This window comes from Silurus aristotelis (assembly GCF_946808225.1).
Source record: "Silurus aristotelis genome assembly, chromosome: 22".
NCBI classification, from domain to species: Eukaryota; Metazoa; Chordata; class Actinopteri; order Siluriformes; family Siluridae; genus Silurus; species Silurus aristotelis.
In genome coordinates this window covers 10572222-10594131 of record NC_139595.1, presented here as the reverse complement: position 1 = coordinate 10594131, position 21910 = coordinate 10572222, and the positions used below count along the sequence as shown (strand labels likewise).

The following is a 21910-nucleotide window of genomic DNA, read 5'->3' as shown; positions in this document are numbered from 1 at the left end:
TGTGGTATTGTATGAGGAAGTCAGGTGTGTCAGAGAAGTATGTGAGGGTGGTGCAGGACATGTATGAGGACAGTGTGACTGCAGAAAAGTGTGCAGTAGAAACGACAGACTGGTTTAAGGTGGCGGTTGGACTGCATCAAGAGCTGGCTCTGAGCCCTTTCTTGTTTGCAGTGGTGATGGACAGGTTGACGGACGAGGTCAGACGGGAGTCTCCGTGGACTATGATGTTTGCGGATAACATTGTAACTTGTGGTAAGAGTAGGGAGCAGGTTGAGAAGAGCCTGAAGAGGTGAAGGTATGCGCTGGAGAGAAGAGGAATAAAAGTCAGTAGGAGTAAGACAGAGTACATGTGTGTGAATGAGAGTGAGGGCAGTGGAGTGGTGCGGTTGCAGGGAGAAGAGGTGGAGAAGGTGAAGGAGTTTAGGTACCTGGAATCAACAGTGCAAAGTAATGGAGAGTGTGTTAGAGAAGTGAAGAAATGAGTGCAGGCAGGGTGGAGTGGGTGAAGAAGAGTGGAAGGAGTGATTTGTAATAGAAGGGTATCTGCAAGAGTGAAAAGGAAAGTTTATAGGACTGTGGTGAGACTTGCTGTGTTGTATAGTTTAGAGACAGTGGCATTGATTAAAAGACAAGAGGTGGAGCTGGAGGTAGCAGAGCTGAAGATGTTGAGATTTTAATTGGGAGTAACAAAGATAGACAGGATTAAAAATTAGTTTATTAGAGGGACCGCGCATGTAGAACGTTTTGGGGACAAACTGAGAGAAGCCCGATTGAGATGTTTTGGACATGTGCAGAGGGGTACATCGTACATGGACTTGGGGTACATTGGTAGGAGAATGCTGAGGCTAAAGCCACCAGGAAGAAGGAAAAGAGGAAGGCCAAGGAGGAGGTTTATGGATGTGGTGAGTGTAGACATGCAGGTAGTTTGGTTGAAAGAGGCCACATGTAGATGACAGAGGGGTATGGAGACGGATGAGCCGCTGTGGCTTACTATATAGATTACTATATAATTTTTAAGTTCTGAATGCTTGAGTATGGCTTTTGTCATTATAATGCTCACCAAAATATATTAACTTAATTTGTAATTTTGTTTGAGTTGAGAGGTTTCAAATCTTACCTCATATGAGTCAAGCATTATGGGTTTTCTATCTGTTATATTTTAGCTTGGCCAAGTATTTGCCATTTTCGACTTTCCCTTTAAAATTCACCTTGAACCAAGTTGAAGGGTGATTCAAGAAAATATGAGAAGTGTAAATATAGCTGTGGATTGGCATCAGCTTTTGTGAAGGTAAGAGAAGCAGGTGAACATTTATGATCATTCAGAACACCTGTTTCTATTTATTTATTTTTATTTTATATAACTGAATACATGATATAACCAATAATGGTAATAAAATCCCCTGAATTGATGTATAAACCATGCGATTATAAAAGTTAACCTAGGAAAATAAGACTGGAAGAGCAAAACTGACCAGCACTAAATGTGATATTGCAATACTTTAAACTACGGTCACATTGTATTTTACAATGCAGATAAAAGGCACATACTGTCATGTACTCACTTTGTTGCTCTTATTAACTAGCCAGTGTTGACAAAGATGTTTCATTTAGTTGCATTGTGACTTGCATCTGCAGTTCTTTCAAGGGTTTTTTACACTTTAACTACACTTTTGAACCTGCACCAAATTACAGTACATTCTAAAAAGGAAAAGTGGATCATAAAACCTTCCAGAACTGAGTCAGCATAATGCTGGTTTTTAAGATTCCACTTCCCCTTCTGTATTCTAGTCATTTAAAGTCAATGGAATGACAGCAATAAGGTTTATAGTTTCATGTTTATAATGGTCTGCTTTTATGAGAAAGCAGTTGATTGATTCTGTCAGTGTTTTACCGAAAATGGCAGTATTTGACTTGTGTAAACACTGTTTAATCCAAACTTTGCTGTATATAGACTATAGCTCACATTTACATTTATTCATTTGAGAGATTCTCATGCAAAAATTAAAAACAAGGCAGGCTGAAATAAACTGAGGCAAATTATGTCCTTCACTGCATCCTAGAGCTTAGCTTGTGGCAAACCCAAAATAATTTCAGTTGTACAAGTGGGTGGTAAAACGCATATAGTGCTCCCTACTTTTACTGGAAAATCTCTCTAGATACTGTACCAAGAATCTTTCTAGATTTGTAAGAACTTGCCTTACATGCTATAATTATAATGACTGTTCTGTGCTTATCCCAGGACCGTAATGACTTATGATCACACTATCTGGTGTCATCTAGAAGAGTATGCATTTCCATTTGTGTCTGAATCTCCTAAAGATTTTTAATGTTACTTCAGATTTTCCTCCTTGCCACTATCACCTCTGGTTTGCTCATTAGGGAGATAATTTTAGAGCTGTGGTTTTCTTTGAAGCTGCTTTGTGATCATGCCTGTTATAAATTTTGCACATTTGGATTGTGGATATATTTATTTTTATAATTATTGTGCCTAAATAGAAGTTAACCAAGGCAGCTCAACATAATTCATAAAGAGGTTTATGAATTAACAAATTCAATTTAATTCTGCTTAAAAAAAGAAAAAAACACAACAACTTAGAATCAAGTGATCATTAGTGGCTCAGGTAAGAGGCATTTTGTGATAAAGATGGTAGGATGCATTTCAATTCATGTCTCAAACACTTTTTTCTGTTGCATCAATTTTTTATGCCAAATGAACCTGCATTATATTTCATTTGTTTGGGCTTGTACAGTTACAAAATAAAAAATGATTTCATCATATGAAATTAGTGACTTGTTTATCAAAATTTAGTGGCATGCAATAATTGAATTTATGTAAATTTTTGTGTTGTTTAATTTAGTCCCCTTTTGAAGTAAAAATGCACAGGACAGTATTTATAATGTAGATGCATTTATAAAAAAAATTTAAAGCCTTTCAATCTAATCTTGCTTGTTGGTAATCTTACTTTTGAATAATGGTAATGTTTATAGTTGCTAGGCTAGTGAGATAAGAAAAATACTTAAGAATAGGATTTTGAGGCTTTTAATGATGTCTGATTTGTTCTTTGGATGCATTATAATAATAATAATAATAATAATAATAATAATAATAATATTAATAATTACACAAAATAGTAATGATACAGAGCATATGAAGGAAGCAGGCATATGAGTGTTAGACCCTTAGTGCCATAACCTTCATGGATAAAATAACTTATTTATTAACTACATAATGTTCATTATTTATAGATATTATCTTACGGATATCATACCTGATATATGATAAAATAACTCTAGTGCCAGGAAAGAACCAAGAATTTAATATTACATCATCACACACAGATATTTAAGTTAATGCTTTATTGCAATATTGTGTCTGTTCATTTCTTTTAATCTGAGGTGTTTTTGTATTTGTCTCTGGTCAAAGCAGCATTAAACCTTTCTGATAAGAACATGTTCAGTTTCACTTTTCTTTTGTTTTATTAAACACAGGGACATAACCTGGGCATCACAATATCTTCCACATGTCCATCTCCACCATGCTCTACAGTTCTCCTTCCTATTTCCATGTTCTCTCCTTCTCTCCTTGGTGTCAATCTTACTCTCCTCTCCCTGGCTCTTTTGCGTAGGCCTAACCTGTCACTGCTCTCTACCTAATTATGATCGATGCCATTTCATCATGCCACATTTGAGTCTATAAAACATGCACTCTCCTGTATTTTTGAAAATGAGTTAGAGCTGAGCACTCTCCAAGGAACAGAATCTTTAATTAAACCTTCTCTTTTCCTCACTTTTTTCACTTACCCTCTCTTACTCCTGCTTGCTGTCTTAATCTCACTCATTTTCTTGGTTGCTCTTTCTCTTACATACACTCTCACTCTAGTCCCTCTCCCACATTCATCTTTTCCACTGCTGTAGGGCTTGCAGCTCATTTGAATGTTCCTCTGTGGCTGGTGCCTGGTCGGGTGCGATTGCTCTGGTCTGCTGTCGCAATATTATTTGGTGCTGAATGATTCGCATGTTTATCGTGTTTGATTGCCTGGGCCTCCATTAGGCTCCCAGGCTTCTGCTGCAACGCATAGATCAATTTTTTCTGGCACGGCTTGCAGTATTGGGTACAAGAAAAATGCAACAAAAAAAAAAGGGAGAAAAAAGCTTTTCAGTTTGAGGACTGCGTTCTGTTCCAGCAGATGAGTTTGCATTGAAAGGCTCTCTGCCAGCTCACCAATCTTGGCTCTGTTGTGTGCTGTCCCTGTTATTTGTGATGCAGTTTAAATGTTGTCTTATGGAAGCACCCCATAGATACCAATTACATCCACTCAAGAAGGGCAGGCAAGGAGGAGAAAAGAGAAGCAAGGAATGAGGGATAAAGAGAGGAAATGGAAAAGAAAAGATGGATAGAGCATTGAGTGGGAGGGAGAGAGGAAGGAATAAAAGCAGACAGAAATTGGAGAGAGAAATTGGAAGAGAGATTCCGTCTGTGAGTGTAATAGTCTCCTGCCGTCTGACTCTGGGGAATGCTTGTGCTGCAGAGAGAGAGAGAGAGACTATGTGTGTGTGTGTGTGTGTGTGAGTGAGAGAGAGAGACATTGTGTGTGTATCTGTGTGTGTGTGAGTGAGAGAGAGATAGAGAGAGCATGTGTGGGCGCGTCTACGCGTGTTTGTGTGAGTGAGCAGTAGATGCATAAGCAAGGAATCAAAGAGCACAGTAAAGAGGACAGAGCTATGAGAAAGTGTGCAACACAGAGAGCGAGAGCAGTACAAAACAGAGAAATACTGACAGAGTTGTGAAAAGATGGCGGAAACAGGAGAGGGATAGCAAAAGATAAAGCGAGGGGGAAGTGTGATCGAAAGGGAGGAGAGGAAGAGAGACAGAAGGACAGGGAGAGAGATGTGCTCCTGAGGAAAGCAGCACATTCAAAGATTTCTCTCTTACTCCATGTGTGTGTGTGTGTGTGTGTGTGTGTGTGCCATCTTAAAATTTAAATATTTCATACAGATTTGAAATGAGCATTGCATCTGTATTTGATCTTTGATTGGTGGATTAACCTAAGTTCATGTGTGCATGAATGAAAATGTGAGTGATTATGCAGTGTTTTTGCCTATAAGGGTGTGTAGGTGTATGGAGGAAAGTGGAAGATGCAGTTTTGGACACAGATAAGCATACATTTCCCATTAAGTATTTTGAGACCAAACTGGTCAAAATGATAAAGATTTTTGTGTATGTTGTCTTAAAGACATTACAAATAACTCAATTACAGACTGTTGAATCAGGATCAGGTAACGTGATATATAACATTAATATTGGTTTCAAATTAGGATTGTTTAAAAAAATCTGCACATTTTGTAAGAGGGACATTTGTGTTTTCAGTGCCTTCAGGGCAATGCTACTGCTCAGGTGAATGATTGCTAAGCCTAATGCTCAGTAACCTTTAAAAAACACATGGTCAAATGTGAGTAAATCTTAAAGGGTGAATTCGTATTTCTGTACCACAAACATTAACCTCCTGTTATGTTTTTCTCAAGTTTCTTGGCAAGAGCATAACATGGGTAGAAACATTTCAAGCATTAATGAAAATGTGTGTGTGTGTGTTAAACCCTTACTAAACAGAACAGCAGATGCTTTTGTCAACAATAAATCCACTGAAGCCTGTCAGTCAAATAAAACCATGTGGCCTAACCTTAATTAACTTTGAGGCCAGTTCACTACTCTTAATAACTGTTAACACCTGTGGTGTGTGTGTGGGGAAAAGAGAAAGAGAGAGAGAGAGAGAGAGAGAGAGAGAGAGATTACATTCTTGCCATATGATCAAACTGACAGGAAGTAAGCATGTTCAGTTTGATAGATCGCATTTCTTATTACGTAAAATTAAGTGAAGCTTGATTGAGGCTGTTGTAGACACAATGCACACAAAATATTAAGTCTTTATCGACATCTGCTTTTAACATCAAAATCACAGTTTAGATTTTAGTTGTGTATCGTGGGGTTTAAGTGTCTGTGCAATGAGTGTTTTTTGTGTGTGTGTGTGTGTGTGTGTGTGTGTGTGTGTGTGTATGTGTGTGTGTGTGATGTTAGGGTTGTTTCGGCTGGGGGTCAGGCTTGGGGTCACCATAGTTGCTTGTGGTAACCTCCTTCTGTCTGGTTGCTAGGCAACTCCCTTCTTTTGTTCCAAAATGATTTAATTTATGGTTTATCTGCTCTCCCGCCTCCTCCTCTTTTTTCAACTCTCCATGTCGCTCTCTCTGTCTCTCTCCATCTCACTCTGCCGCAGGTCCCTCTGGATCAGGCTCTCTCCTCTTCTCTCATTAATCTGTCAGAAAACTCTTACTGGCTTCTGAACGTGTGTGTGCGTGTATGCATGTAGATATGTAGATGTTAGATGTAGATCTTTACTGTTAATGTACACTATTAATGTAGTTCACATATTAGCTTTGTGACACCTGATTTATGAATTACAAGAATGATTAAAGGGTATTGTAGTTGTTATTTTGTTATTTATCTTAGAAGAGTTACATTTGTTTAATGTTTTTTTATTGTATGATTTTATTTCAAAAAGTCATTTGCCATTTCTCACTCACATGACAGCAGGCCAATGAGTGTCATGAGAAGTACAATTAACATAGTTATGAGGCCGGAGTTATTATAATTAGATAATGCCACAAATCCAAATGATTCCACCCGTAAATTCATTGGACTTGTTATATGTGGCTCAGACATGACCTCAATTTTCTTCTATGACAACAGATAAAGGAGATTAATTTAACTTACACAGCAGACTGTATATGTCTATTATCACTTCTTTGGGAAAGAAAGTACACACAAGTGATAACAGTCACTGCAAGTCCACAAAAGAAAATAACAGAACTAGTATGAAGGTTGACATTAAACACATAGGCCAACAGTCTTACAGACTTTTTGTCAGTTAGTTTATGCATATTGTAATTTGTACTTTACACATATTTAATTATATAGTTTGTTTTTCTATATTCATGACTTTATTATTGTTTGGCCATGTTATTAGATGTATTCTAATTATGTATTCTTCAGTGCAATTTTGTTAATTTTACTTTTTCACATGAGATTTTATTCTTTATTGTAAAGTCATTATGCAAATAAAGTTGATGTGAGAAGGTTGACTTGACAGTCAAAATAAAATTCATTCAATAAAATAAAAGCATGCACAGCAGTTTGTCACAGCAACTTGGCATCTGCTATCAACATGGGTCAAAATAGAGCACTATAAATATTAAACTATTAAACCAATCATTACAGACAATGAGCAGGCCCACATATGCATAAATGGGTGTGTGTGTATGTATGTATTTGTGTGTCTTAAAGCCAAAAATCTGAGCCCCATAACATTAGACCAATGAAATTGCAGAACGGGTTCAGGTGAACCAAAGAAACTCTTTATATTAAATCGCGCTCCCACTGAATCGGGCCGCACCACATCATAAATATGGATGAGGTTTCTCTGATGTTTGACCTGCCGCTCACTCGGACGGTCTACAGGAAATGTGAATCATTTGTCACACTGAAAACAACCGGGCAAGAAAAAAATGCACTTCACCTGTGTTCTGAGCTGCACGGCATCGGGAGAAAAGCTTTCACTGATGGTGATTTTTTTAAACGCACGATGATGCCAAAAGAAAAACTCCCGAGAGAAATAGTTGTGAAAGGAAGGAGGAAGAGAGTGAACAATGACTTTGTTGGTAGGCTACTGTTTAAATAAAAGCCGTTGTAACGCATTGAGTCTGGGTCAAGGGATAGCTCACTAACTCCAGTAGCAACAGAAATCATATAAGCACAGACAGGTTTTTTATTTTTCTTGGCAACAGCGTTACGGGTTAGTCAAAGAAACTTAGAAATGAGCATCAGAAAATAATAAGGACATAATCCTCGGCCTTGCACCCAAGTCATGCAGTAATACCGGAAAAAATGCTGCTCTGCTCTTAAAGAAGCCACAACATATTTCAGACACTAGTAACAGACACTCTCTTTCGTTAAAGCCTGTGTAAAGTTCATTAGTTTCAGTGTAGACACGGCTTATAGACAGGTGCGGCTTATTTATGTTCAAAATAAAAATCTTTGTAAAATTCAGTGGGTGCAGCTTATATTTGGGTGCGCTTAATAGTCCAGAATTTACCGTTTATTCTCTTCATTTCATAGCGTTTCTCTTGGCTGCACTGCTTTCAGTACGTGTATGTGGATGTTAGATTTTTTTTGTTGAATCAGATTTTAGCCTCTATGTGCTGCCATGTCAATCTAGGAGGAGAGGTTGGCCAACCCCGAAGCTAGCTAGCATGTCTCAGCCCTGGAAAGGGTTTGTTTGCCACTTCCAGAACAGTGAATACAAGCTGTACCACTGGCTTACAGCCTCTGAGAAGCAGTGCAAAATATGAGTATGCATCTCTGTTAAGTAGGTTGTACTTATTAAAATGTTTAAAGATTAAAAGAGTAAAGACTGTATCATTTCTTTAAGAAAATCCACTAGTTCAGTTTCCAAAATCATCAAACGCTGTTTAAACAGATGATTGTCTTGATGACTGTCCCTGGAAAGAGAGGCCATGAGCTACCTCTGCTCCAGAGGATATATTATTAGAACTACCAGTCTCAGAAAATGCATATTTACATAAATGCTTTTTAAAGTTCAAGTGGCAGACATATTTTAACATCCACTGTTCAGAAGAGACTAAGTTAGTCCTTCATTGCAGCAAAGAAACAATTACAAGCAGAAAAGACTTGATAGACCAAAAAGCGTATAAGGAATTGTTTTAATGGCGTTTAATGTTGAAATAATGAATTTTATAATAATAATAATTTTATTAATAAAAATATAATTATTAATTATAAAATGAAGTAAAATGTTGATACAGTACAGTACTATTTGGGGTCAGTGCATCGTGGTTTTTCATTTATAATAACGATAAACGGGGGATTACTCTCTCTCTCTCTCTCTCTCTCTCTCTCTCTCTCTCTCTCTCTCTCTCTCTATATATATATATATATATATGTTTATATTTATAATTAGGGGTGTAACGGTACACGAAATTCTTTGGTACATGCCTTTCGGAATGCCATAATTTTTACGTGCGGAGTATCTGAGTTCAAATCTGTGTTCCCTCAGAAACGTATAAAGTGGTGGACTGCAAGATTGTTTAGCCTCTGCCTCGCACTCTTAACATAAAAACGTGCACGTCAACGCCAAGGGTATATTGAAACTTTATATATATATATATATATATATATATATATATATATATATATATATATATATATTACAGTACAGGCCAAAAGTTTGGACACACCTTCTCATTCAAAGAGTTTTCTTTATTTTCATGACTATGAAAATTGTAGATTCACACTGAAGGCATAACTATCATTTAACACACGTGGAATTATATATGGAATTATAAACATAACAAAAAAGTGTGAAACAACTGAAACATTTCATATTCTAGGTTCTTCAAAGTAGCCACCTTTTGCTTTGATTACTGCTTTGCACACTCTTGGCATTCTCTTTATGAGCTTCAAGAGGTAGTCACCTGAAATGGTCTTCCAACAGTCTTGAAGGAGTTCCCCGAGAGATGCTTGGCACTTGTTGGCCCTTTCGCCTTCACTCTGCGGTCCAGCTCAACACTAAACCATCTCGATTGGGTTCAGGTCCGGTGACTGTGGAGGCCAGGTCATCTGGCGCAGCACCCCATCACTCTCCTTCTTGGTCAAATAGCCCTTGATGCCTTCAGTGTGACTCTACAATTTTCATAGTCATGGAAATAAAGAAAACTCTTTGAATGAGAAGGTGTGCCCAAACTTTTGGTCTGTACTCTCTCTCTCTCTCTCTCTCTCTCTCTCTCTCTCTCTCTCTCTCTCTCTCTCTCTATATATATATATATATATATATATATATATATATATATATATATATATTAGTGTTTGCCCCTTTGCCACATTTCTTATTTTTTTGCATGTTTGTCACACATTACGGTTTCAGATCATCAAACTAATTTAATTAGTAAAAGATAACACGATTGAACACAACAGTCAGGAATCTCGGGACACAGTGCACGGGCAGATTATTCTGTCAGGAAAACTCTTGCGGGTGACTAGGTGAGTGCGGACCCAAATGCAGGATGCGACAGGGTGTAAGGTAACATCGCCTTGTTTGCCTAGGTTTTTGACCCTGGACTGTTTTTGGACTTTGTTGTTGCCTTTGCCCCATTGCTCTGCTTACTTTTATTAAAGCCTGGCAGGGAAGAACCAAAACCTATATCCAAAACAGTCTAAAATTCAGTGATCCGGCAAACGGAGCAACAAAGCAGGCAAGGCAGAGCAGAAACAAAAACCAAAAAACAGTCCAGAGTTCAAACCAGGTAACTAGGGAGGCAAAGCAGACCAGGGGTCAGGAACAGGAATGGAAGATTCTGACACAAAAACGGAACGAAAGATCCTGACAACAACATGTAGTTTTTAAATGTAGTTTTTATTATTGAGGGAAAACTAAATCCAAAACTACATGGCCCTGTGTGAAAAAGTGTTTCCCCCCTGTTAAAACTGTGGTTTATCACACCTGAGTTCAATTTCTCTAGCCACACCCAGGCCTGATTACTGCCACACCTGTTCAAAATCAAGAAATCTCTTAAATAGGACCTGCCTGACACAGTGAAGTAGGCCAAAAGTTCCATAAAAGCTAGACATCATGCCGAGATCCAAAGAAATTCAGAAACGAATGAGAAAGAAAGTAATTAAGATCTATCAGTCTGGAAAAGGTTATAAAGCCATTTCTAAAGCTTTGAGACTCAAGCAAACCACAGTGAGAGCCATTATTCTCAAATGGCAAATATATGGAACAGTGGAGAACCTTCCTAGGAGTGGCCGGCCGAGCAAAATTACCCAAAGAGCACAGCGACAACTCATCCAAGAGGTCAAAAAAACACCCCACAACAACATCCAAAGAACTGCAGGCCTCACTTGCCTCAGTTAAGGTCAGTGTTCATGACTCCACCATAAGAAAGAGACTGGGCAAAAATGGTCTGCACCACAGAGTTCCAAGATGAACCGCTGCTAAGCACAAAGAACATAAAAGCTCGTCTCAGATTTGCCAGATAACATCTTGATGATCCCCAAGACTTTTGGGGAAAATACTCTGTGGACTGACGAGATGAAAGTTAAACTTTTTGGAAGGTGTGTGTCCCATTACATCTGGCGTAAAAGTAACACCGCATTTCAGAAAAAGAACATCATACCAACAGTAAAATATGGTGGTGGTAGTGTGATGGTCTGGGGCTGTTTTGCTGCTTCAAGACCTGAAAGACTTGCTGTGATAAATGGAACCATGAATTCTGCTGTTTACCAAAAAAGCCTGAAGGAGAATGTCCAGCCATCTGTTAGTGACATCAAGCTAAAGTGAACTTGGGTTCTGCAGCAGGACAATGATCCAAAACACACCAGCAAGTCCACCTCTGAATGGCTGAAGAAAAACAAAATGAAGACTTGAGTGGCCTAGTCAAAGTCCTGACCTTAATCCTATTGAGATGCTGTATGTGGCTGAATTACAACAAATCTACATAGATGAGTGGACCAAAATTCCTCCACAGCGCTGTAACAGACTCATTGCAAGTTATCGCAAACGCTTGATTGCAGTTGTTGCTGCTAAGAGTGGCCCAACCAGTTATTAGGTTTAGGGGGCAAACACATTTTTACACAGGACCATGTACTATTGGATTTTGTTTTCGCTTAATAATGAAAACCTTCATTTGAAAACTGCATGTTGTGTTCACTTGTGTTATCTTTTACTAATATTTAAATTAGTTTGATGATCTGAAACATTGTGTGAAAAACATGCAAAAAAAAAAAAAAGAAAGGAAGGGGGCAAACACTTTTTCACACCAGTGTATGCGTGTGTGTGTGTGCGCGCTGAAAACGTGACCATAACAAAATAAAGCCAGTTTGTTTTGTTGGTAGCCTGTCACCTGCCTCCCATTTCTTCCTCTCTGAACAGTTCTCCACATATATAATATATTGATTCTTTAGCTGAATACTGAAATGCCACCCCTTAGGTGTAAAAAACCCAACAGCATCAACAACCCAATAGATTGCAGAAAATACCTTATATGCTGTCATTTGTCACACCAACCATATACATTTTCTTTTGTTAAATAATAAAAAATAATCATCATAAACGTAATATCCACAACAAAATAAATAAATGTATAAACAATTTTAGTAATTTGACTGATCAGCTCAGAATAATTTAAAATAAAAAAGAAATGTATTTTTAAAAAATGTAAAGAAAGTGCATTTGAAGCTCAATCAGTATAGAACTTTTAGCTCAAAAAGTTCAGTCCAATAAAACACAAAAATATTAATTTTTTTTTAGAAAAGATTTAATGTCATGTAAGTGGCAGTTAATGTAAGTGCAGGTATTTATTGTAAGTGCACATGTAACATATTTAATACAAAAAGCAAAAAACACTAAGAATCTAACACACACACACACACACAAAAAAAAAAAAAAAACCTAACTTGAGTTTGAAAATGAAAGAACAACCATTCTTGAAAGACTAACGAAAGGTGCCATGTAGGGTAAGGTTATACAAGTGCTGATTTACAATAAATGTGAATCAGGTGCAGAGATCTTGTGTTGCATGTGAGGGTGCAGTGTTGTTTTTGTCCATAATCCTGACACCCTAATGAGCAACCCAGTGGTGAGCCTAGCAAAGAAAATCTACATGAGATTATATGAAGAAGAAACCTTGAAAGGAACTCATCCTCATTTAAGTGACACCAGATATTGACAGTGGAATAATTAGTTTCCCTTCTGTAATGGTTATACTGTATACTCAAAGACCAAAGATTTCTAAACACAGGCTTGTGAGTTTATGAATATGAGCAATAGAGTTTAACTGAATTCATTTTAGATTTAAATAAACAGATAAAGTCTGTTTTGTTGAAGTTATCATGTGTTTAATGAAGCAGACTTGAGATCAAAATGGCTGCAGTCCTGAGTCATCTTCATGGTTTCTAAGTGCTACTATTCACAATAATCTTATTGATCTGTAGACTTATCAATATAACAGTGAGATTTCAGGTAATCAGAACTTCAACCAGAATTAGGGAATCAGGATGGATCAGGCAGGTCAGGAGTGCAGAAGTGATCAGGATCACTACTATCACAGAAGTAGCATGTGTAAATTGACAGAAAAAATAGATAGAAAGGAGCAAAAAAAAACCTGCTATGTGAAATGTAGACAGTTCAGATTCTGCTTGATCATTATTAACTGCTTAAATATGATGAATTCATGAACTCTGCATCTATTAAACATTTTTCATGTTTACATATAGTACCATACTGTTAGAACATGGTGTAGTGGCTCCTAAAGCCTTCGTTTTTCAAGTTCTAGAATTTGTGAATGGATGACTGGAGTCTCATCCTAAGCGTATCTCTGCCTCAAGCCTTGTTTTTCTGGAATATTCCCTAGAATCCACTTTGACCCTGACCAGGATAAAGCACTTAGAGCAGATGATTGAATGAACGAACATGGATCTGAACTGCAGTATTAGCAGTGCTGCACTGAAAAATGTTGCACTATATTTTATTGTATTATTTTCACATGAAAAAATATTACATTAACACAATTATTGGTAAGATGAAGTCAATTAAAAGAGAAGATTGGAAAAAAAAGACAGTTTGGTGTATTACTTTCTTAAAGAATATCTTTAGCATTTGATTATTTTGGTTATTTTCCTAGTATTTTTGAACTATTGCTATATACTCTATTTTAGTCCCTTCAAAAACAAAAGAATATAGCAAGCTAAATAATGATTGCTGCATTAGAGATTGTACATATATTGTAGTAAACTTTATACAGTAAAGAGCAACTGCATATTTGTATTCCTTTTTTTGTAATGGACTGAATATACAAGTATCTCAATATTAATAAATATGATTTTGATACTGACTTGTTTATAAAATATGTACTATTACAAAATCATATTAGATTTAAATAAATAATGCAATAAATAACATTGTGGTAGGTATTTTTTGTTCTCTTTACTCTACAGTAATCCTAGAACAGTACTCGTTGCTTGGTTATACTGTGATTTTATTTATATATATATATATATATATATATATATATATATATATATATATATATATATATATATATATTTTTTTTTTTTTTTTTCAAATTAAGAAATGATTGCTACACCATTGATTACACTCTTTAAACTGCAAACACTTCCCATTCAAGGCTTACAAAAATTCAGAACAAGCATTCACCATTTTGTTGGATTTTATGTAAATAAATGTATAGGAAACACTAGGACACACTTGGTAGCTCATGTTTTAGTAGATAATATAATGTTTAAATTTGTGTTGGTGGCTTGTGGGGCCTGAGTGGTCTGTGTCTGGTTTTGAGAAACGTGAGATTGGAGAAAAAGAGAGTGGTTTTGTGATTTATAAAGCAATCTCATATCTCTCTCTGTAATGGACCTCTCATTTCTTTAAATGCATTACTGGCAGGATTTTTCCCAGTTGACATCTATTTCACTTTTGCCATCTCTCTTGTTCTCTTTTTCATTTTGTTGATATGTGTTTTTTTTTTTTTTTGTTTTTTTTTTTACCAGCAATACAAATTGTTTTGGTTGATTTTAAAGACAAAAAATATAAGCAGAACTCCATTTCTTTCTGCATATCTAATTTGTAATGGATGTACTATAAGCGCGATTTGTTTTGAGGTTGAATCTCTCTCCCCCCCCTCTTTCTTTCTCTTTCTTGCCCAACCCCCCAGGGTGGGGTTGTGAGCATAACAGTGTTTGACAGCCAGAGAAAAAACAGCATAGGATGAAAGGAAAAAATTGGTATATAGAAAGAGGTCACAACCCAATGCTGACAGTTACAAAGAGGCAGAAACCTATTGTATCTGGATTATTAAGAGAAAAAGAAAAAAATTTATGCAACGATATTTTGTTTGTGGTTGCAGAAAAAATACCATTATTTCTCTCATTAATTGACTGTGGTTCAGCTTGGCACTGTTTTTTTTTTTTTTGTGTGAACTTTCATGCTTTTACTAGATAAATTCTGTTAAATTTGAAAGATTTTTGGCGAAATCAGAATGGACGTGTTCACTGAAATTGCTGAAACAGCTAACTGTTGCAACCCCTCTCCTACAAGAAAGATCAGAATGTTCGAGAACCATTTTGGATTATACGCTTCATAAAAGCTATTCTCATTTTCCTTATATAATAAGATTCATTATAATGAATAACGACTGACCACCCTTGGCTCAACAAAACCTCTATATCCCTAGTGACCCCTATTCATGAAATAAACAGGGATTTGGGCTTTTGTTTTGCTTCTTGTATGATACTTTTAACCCTTTAATAGGCACACAATAAAGTACAAAATCCCAAACACATTCAGCAGAATTTCCTTCTTTTTTTAATAGTTTTTTGTGTTGTTTTTAAATTCACCCTTTATACAGTATTCGGAGCTATGAGTGCCAGCCAGTTTAGTTTAGCTTTTTATTAGGCTTGCCTACTTTACCTTGCTTTGTTAAATATACATATATCTTTTCTGATCTATCACTTATATAAAAATCATTTTAATAATTGTTGTAAAACAAGTAATTTCTAATTAAACATTATGCTTGGGAAATTGCTTATAAATCTAGTTCACAGATGACTGACAGTGGGCAGAACATTCCATCTTCGGTCACTTCAGTTTATTGACTTAGTGACTGTGTGGTGATGCATGTTTTATCGCAGTTCACATCAATACAAGGAGAAGAAAGTAAAATACAGTCATAATGTGTGGTGGTAAAAGTCAAAAACAAGCTATGTCTCATCTTTTTTACTAGCTTTTGGCGTTATAGCTCAGTAAGTTGAATGCTTTTTAAAAACTGAATGAGCAAAGTGTTATGTTAAAAACAATCGTTGTATTCATTTAAAATAAACAGAAAAGTTGAAGGTAAGTTTATGAACACTCTATATTGGAATTATAACAAATATGTGTAACCATGCATTTGAAAGGCTTGTTAAAGTGTCTATGAACACTTATCTATTGGTTTCAGGACTCAACTAGCCGGTTCCTTAAAAACAACAAAGAATTATGCGAATACTGATGAGCAGACATAATCACTTTATAAAGGAGTGATGAATATACAATGAATATGAAAATAAACATTTATTTTCTCCTTGGCATGCAAGGGTTCAACATGGTAAAAGAGATCTAATAGCAAATTCTAATTTTTTGGAGATTTTACTTTTTTTTTTTTTCTTCACAATTATGTGCACTCTAAAAAAAAAAAAGCCTTCAAATGGTTTGAAATATTCAATATAACCCTGGAATCTTTTTTATTTTTATACATTTAAACAAAACAAAACAACAAAAATAAATACATATCAATAGGACTGCTCACTCAGGGACGATTTTCAGTTATTCAGTAACAATTAAATTCGAAGTGACAAATCAGCCAAATCTAACAATGACTTACAGACTTCTGATGCCATGTGATCAGTAGTGGGATTATCACACCTTTAGATTCAGTGTAAATTGATACAGATGTTATAGAAAAGATTATTTGTTTAGTGACATTTGTTTTCACTAAACAAAAAACGTCAGGACTGTTAAAGTGGGATTCTAAGGTGTGTGATGAGTTGTTAAAACAATGTGTGTATTTATTACATTTATTTAGCGGTCCAGAATTTTTTTCCCATCTAAATGCAGTGATTTTTTTATTTGTGCCACTGTGAACAGATGGTTTAAATGCGCTAGCTTTGCCAGACCAGCTAACAAGAAAAGATGTGCACAATGTATTGCTAAGGTGATGTCAGAAAGTTGATGGGGACACAAGAGCAGGTACTCAATGGTTTTATTAAATGTTGAAAACAAAACAGAGATGTAATCCAAAAACAATGTCAAAACAATGGCAAGGTTTAGCTGATAAGCGAACAAACATTAGTGAGGGCAGGCAAGGACAAATGATAAAAGCAGGAAGATAAAAAAAATTACTTTGCAGTCTATGTGTAGAATCCTGTTAAACTGTGAGTGTCCCTGTGTGTGATCAGTAATCTGGTTCGTGTGACTGTAAGAGAATGTTGATGTTGTACTCCTCTCCCGGACATGTTTGTATGCTGGATAGTGAAGGTAGAAGCCAATTCTGGTGTTGACATTACACTTTTCAAAGAATTTCATGAAATATTTCTCACTCTCACACACTCACACACACACACACACACACACACACACACACACACACACACACACACACACACACACACACACAGCAGATTAATAAAGTTCTTGCCCTATATCACTAAGCCTCATCTGAGGCACTAAAGCTATTCGCCTGCAAACACTCCCTCCTGTCCACCCACACACAAATGCATGTGCAAATGCACAAACACACACAAGAAAAAGCATCATCACCAACCAGGCTATAAATGGCACCGTAATTTTACCTTTCATTGCTGCTGCATTCCATTTGGCTTTTTATCATCATTAAGATAATGGTGAGTATTACGCTGCAGTTTTGCTCTTGGCACGAAGGAGGTCTTTTTAGAGTGATTGAGAGAATAGGAGGGAGGTTGTGCAGAGGAGAGAGAGATTAAAAAAAAGATTGAGGTGGTAAGATAAAAAGGACAGCAGGCTAAAAAAGGATGTTTGAGTGTGCTGTTTTAGATAGTACAAAATAAGAGAGGGGAATTATGGGGCAATAGGTGGTCATCATCCTCATTCATTCATTCATTCATCTCCCCTAACCACTTTATCCTGGTCAGGATCACAGATCTCTGCAACACTGGGTTTGACATACATGATGGATGCCAGTCCATTGCAGGGCACTGTGAAAACACAAACTCCGTAGTCCTAAACAACTGGGGCAAGTAAGCATCGACAGTTCACCTACTTGCAGGGTTTTAGATGGTGGGAGGAACCCAGGAAACCCATAGCCAATCTACACAGACAAAGAAATCATGCATGAAATCTCACACAAATCAGTAACAAAAATCTATTTTACATGACTATTTGTTAGTGAAGGTAAACAGGGTGAAAAGCACATGTGTCATTAAGTAAACATTTTGACATTTGCTTGATGTTGCTTAAACAATTATTTGCTTGATGATACATTTAAAGTGTGTGTGTGTGTGTGAGAGAGAGAGAGAGAGAGAGAGAGAGAGAGAGAGAGAGAGAGAGAGAGAGAGAAAGAGAGAGAGAGAGCAGATGCAAGTTCAAATTAAAATCACCTTTCTATTCATCAGCAATTATTTTATACTTTTATCCTACCATGTTGGTTTCAGCTCTAAATGACTAAAAACATAATCTCTGTAATATAAAATGTAATTTCATATTTAAATGTTCATTTGATAAGATGACCCCAACAAAATATTAGTACATTCAGAATGCAACATTGACCTAAAGAGATCATAATGGTTAAAGCTTTTAATGCTGTTATCAGTACGGAAGCAGTGATCAGTCTCAGATACAGTACAGCTTAAGATAAATGAGGGTAATAAATTTTTTACTGCATCACTCACATACACACTATAAGAGCCTCAGTATTGAACCTGGTGGCTGTTGATGCTCAGGGCTGAAGTTTCAGTATTTAGCAGAGAAGCAAGATTACATTTTCAATGCATGTTTTAATTGCATTTGTACTACTATTTATCCATTGTTTGTCTGTTGAATTAAGGCTTCTTTATTGGAATACAGAAGATGGTTGGTAAGAAAATATTGCTAAGAATTGAGCAACATTGCCTTATTAACCAATAACAATAATATATTCCTTCTAGTTAGTTGATTCAGGGTGGTCTGGAAATAACAGCCCAGATGTGCAGAAGGTAGAGGTTGTATGAGGACAATTAAAATTAAGGAGTTGATTATTGGTAGAAATGTAAACATGATGGTGAATATTATGGATGAACGATGGTCTCTTAATTCAGTTGTAAAAAAAATTATTTAATGTTAATTATTGCTAAATTGCAATTGTGAATAAAATATTGGGGGGGGGGGGCCTGGTATGGGGAATACAAATACATAAAAAATACTGTTCGAAACCTAAAGCATTTTAGTTAACATTTAGTTTTCTTTCAGAAACGTGTTAAGCAAATATTTGCCTTCAAATTTACATTTTCTTAATAAACTTACCCCAGAATAAATATCAACCTCATACTGTTCGACTAATAATTTGTCCAAAAGAAAGATTCTTCAACTCACATAATAATAGAAATTTGTTCAAATGACATGTTTCGTCATATTTTTAGAGCCTGGTCATTCTTAAAATTCATTTCAGCATATGTGGGCCTATTTTTATTGTCATTTTTGTGTGTGTGTGTGTGTGTGTGTGTGTGTGTGTGTGTGTGTGTGTGTGTGTGTGTTGGGGCACCTGTGTGTATATAAGTGGTCATTTCTGGCTTGAAAGGATCTGACCAGCAAATAGAATAAAAGGTAGAGTTTCTAATATGCATTGGGCAAAGACACGCCTTTCATAAGGAGTATACTAAGGACAGAGAGGGGGAAATATGAATGGGAGAAAGAAAAGTAGCAGGAGAGCCCAGAGGGGTTAAACAGGACTAGAAGGAGGATCTAGGTAGTGAAAGACAGATGCATGGAGGCAGCATGTAGGATTGAAGAATGAAGGACAGGGTAGCTGGAGAAAGATGAGAGGGAAATGAAGGGATAAAGGGGTTGTTTTTCACTGTCTGCTTTTGAGATGGTCTTTATTACATTTCAGTTGGTGATATATTCCAGCCTGCCCCACACACACGCGCACACGCACACACACACTAACATGCTCTCCTCTCCCCACAACTTCATACTTTGCTCATTTACTTCTACTTTTGTGAACTCTGACCAGTATTCAGACTTTAAGCGTGTAGTATCTAATGGATTTGCATGCAAATCAAAGGGATGCACAGACTGTCACATGTAGTTTGCCAAAAACAGAGACTTGTACTTACTGCTGCACTAGGTATATAATTTTTTTTAAATTGTACACATCATGATGTGCAAATCGCAACTGCTTCAAAAATACTTTAAAATACTTTTTGTGGTGTGTATGACCTTGAATCCATAAAATAAATCAGAAAATTTGCTCATGTGGTAAGTTACTACAAGGGAAAAAGATGTACATGTGTGAAAGAGGAGAACTCGCATACTCGCTTTAAACCTTCGCATGTGCATGCGAAAGAAATCTGTATGCAAAAGCAAAAATCGTTACCCACACTCACGATGCTGCTCCTTTTCTCAACTATCTTCTGATTTTACAAATATTATTGTGGGTTTTTTTTGCAGTGGGTAGGCCCACTGTAATCTCAAATATCATTGGCTACCTTATTAATTTATAGTTTTTGATAATTAATTTTTGGTTATTGTACACATAAATCTATGTTATATGTATACATGTATGTATATATTTAAGCTATATACAAATATATATACTTTGTATTCTTGGAATGTTCGGAGATTTTGGTTCGTTTTTTTGTAATAGGTTATCGTTTACCTGGATAATCTAACTTCTTTGTATTGTAGTGATACTATTTATTGTATCAAATACTTCATTTTTCAAAACAAATTCTTAAATTGTATCATTCTTTATAAATGAATATCATGTAGCGTAGTTGCAGATAATTCCGCCCTTTATAGTTTAATCTGTTGTTCTTGTCCATTAACAGTTTTTTGAAAAGATACTGTCTGACAATTTAAAATAACCATAAATAATTTTATTATTTAAACTAATTACCTAAAAAAAAAAATTATAAAATGCCGTTCAAGAAAACACAAGTAAATCACTGCTTTAAAATTCATTCTATTTTTTTCAGTCCACCTACACAGAGATTGGAGAAGATATAGCATCTTAATCAGACAAACTGTTTATTTAGAAGACTGAAGTTTTTTGGATAAAATTATGAATGTACCTACAGTGCAGTACAATTGTGTGCTTGGTCAGCTTATAGGCATGTTTTTTATGCAGGAGAAAATGTTTAATTATTCAAAACTTTGCCATTAGTTTATAAAACTAACAACTCAATAACAAAAAGTGGAAAGAAAAAACATACACACTGCACAAATGTTACAATTGTTGTTATGAACAAATACATTAATATCTAAATAAACGAATTAATTACTAATAATGTTATTGACTGTGCCATGTCCTCTAACTTGCAAACCAGCGATTTTCATCCATAATTATGATCCAGCCTTTCACTGCTGTTTTAGTTTAGAAAAATAGGAGGTGCTAGATCAAGTGCTATTTTATTAGCTGCCAGTTATTGAGGGTGAAACTCATACTGGTAAATTAACAAAATTTGCAGTGATTTATTATTAGGAATATTAATCATGAAGCAATATATTGACAATGCAAAACACTTTTATTTAGTGCCAACCATTTATATATTGTATCATTGTATTATTCTTTTCTTTTATTTACATCATTTTCAATTGTTTCTTGCTTTCATGTTACATCATACTGCAGTGAAGAAAAAAACTCTCTGCTTGTTCAGTCTGTACTCTCGCCTTTATATTTTAAGGGGCAAGTGGTTATTGTTTAAACAGAGACGTCTGTTTTCAACCATCCCTGCCCAATCACTCAAAAAAGTTCTCTCTCTCAGTCTTGCCCTTATTCATTTCTATTTCCCCCTTTCTCACATTCTATCCTTGCCTGTCTCCCTATTTCTATTTTTTCCTGTTCTATTCCACCTGCCTGCTTCTTCTCTCACTTCTAGTGTGTTAGTAGGGTGTAAATTGTGTTACTTTAAATACATGTGTTTCCCACACCCTCTGAGCTGTGCAAGCTGTGTGTGTGTCTGTGTGTTTGCTTGTGCATATCTGTAATTGTGTGAAAAGCAGTGCACATTAAGGCCAAATTCATGTTTTTGAAGTTGTCTGTAGCTATTGCTGGATGCTGATTG

At 36.0% G+C, this 21910-nt stretch overlaps 1 protein-coding gene and 2 long non-coding RNA genes across 3 annotated transcripts in view; 1 reads left to right on the top strand and 2 right to left on the bottom strand.

Annotated features, from left to right (window-relative positions):
- Nucleotides 1-21910, top strand: part of cadm3 (cell adhesion molecule 3) — a 97744-nt gene that overhangs the window by 37486 nt on the left and 38348 nt on the right. The window lies entirely within an intron of this gene.
- Nucleotides 3465-4498, bottom strand: LOC310717427. The gene is made up of 2 exons (XR_014530838.1): nt 4223-4498; nt 3465-4099 (listed from the first exon to the last, which is right to left on the bottom strand). It is a non-coding gene; the product is annotated as an uncharacterized lncRNA (long non-coding RNA).
- The window catches only part of LOC310717791, a 54817-nt gene continuing 43400 nt past the window's right edge, over nt 10494-21910 (bottom strand). The window contains exon 2 of the long non-coding RNA XR_014530916.1: nt 10494-11517. This is a non-coding gene — a long non-coding RNA (uncharacterized lncRNA). The remainder of the gene's footprint in view (nt 11518-21910) is intronic.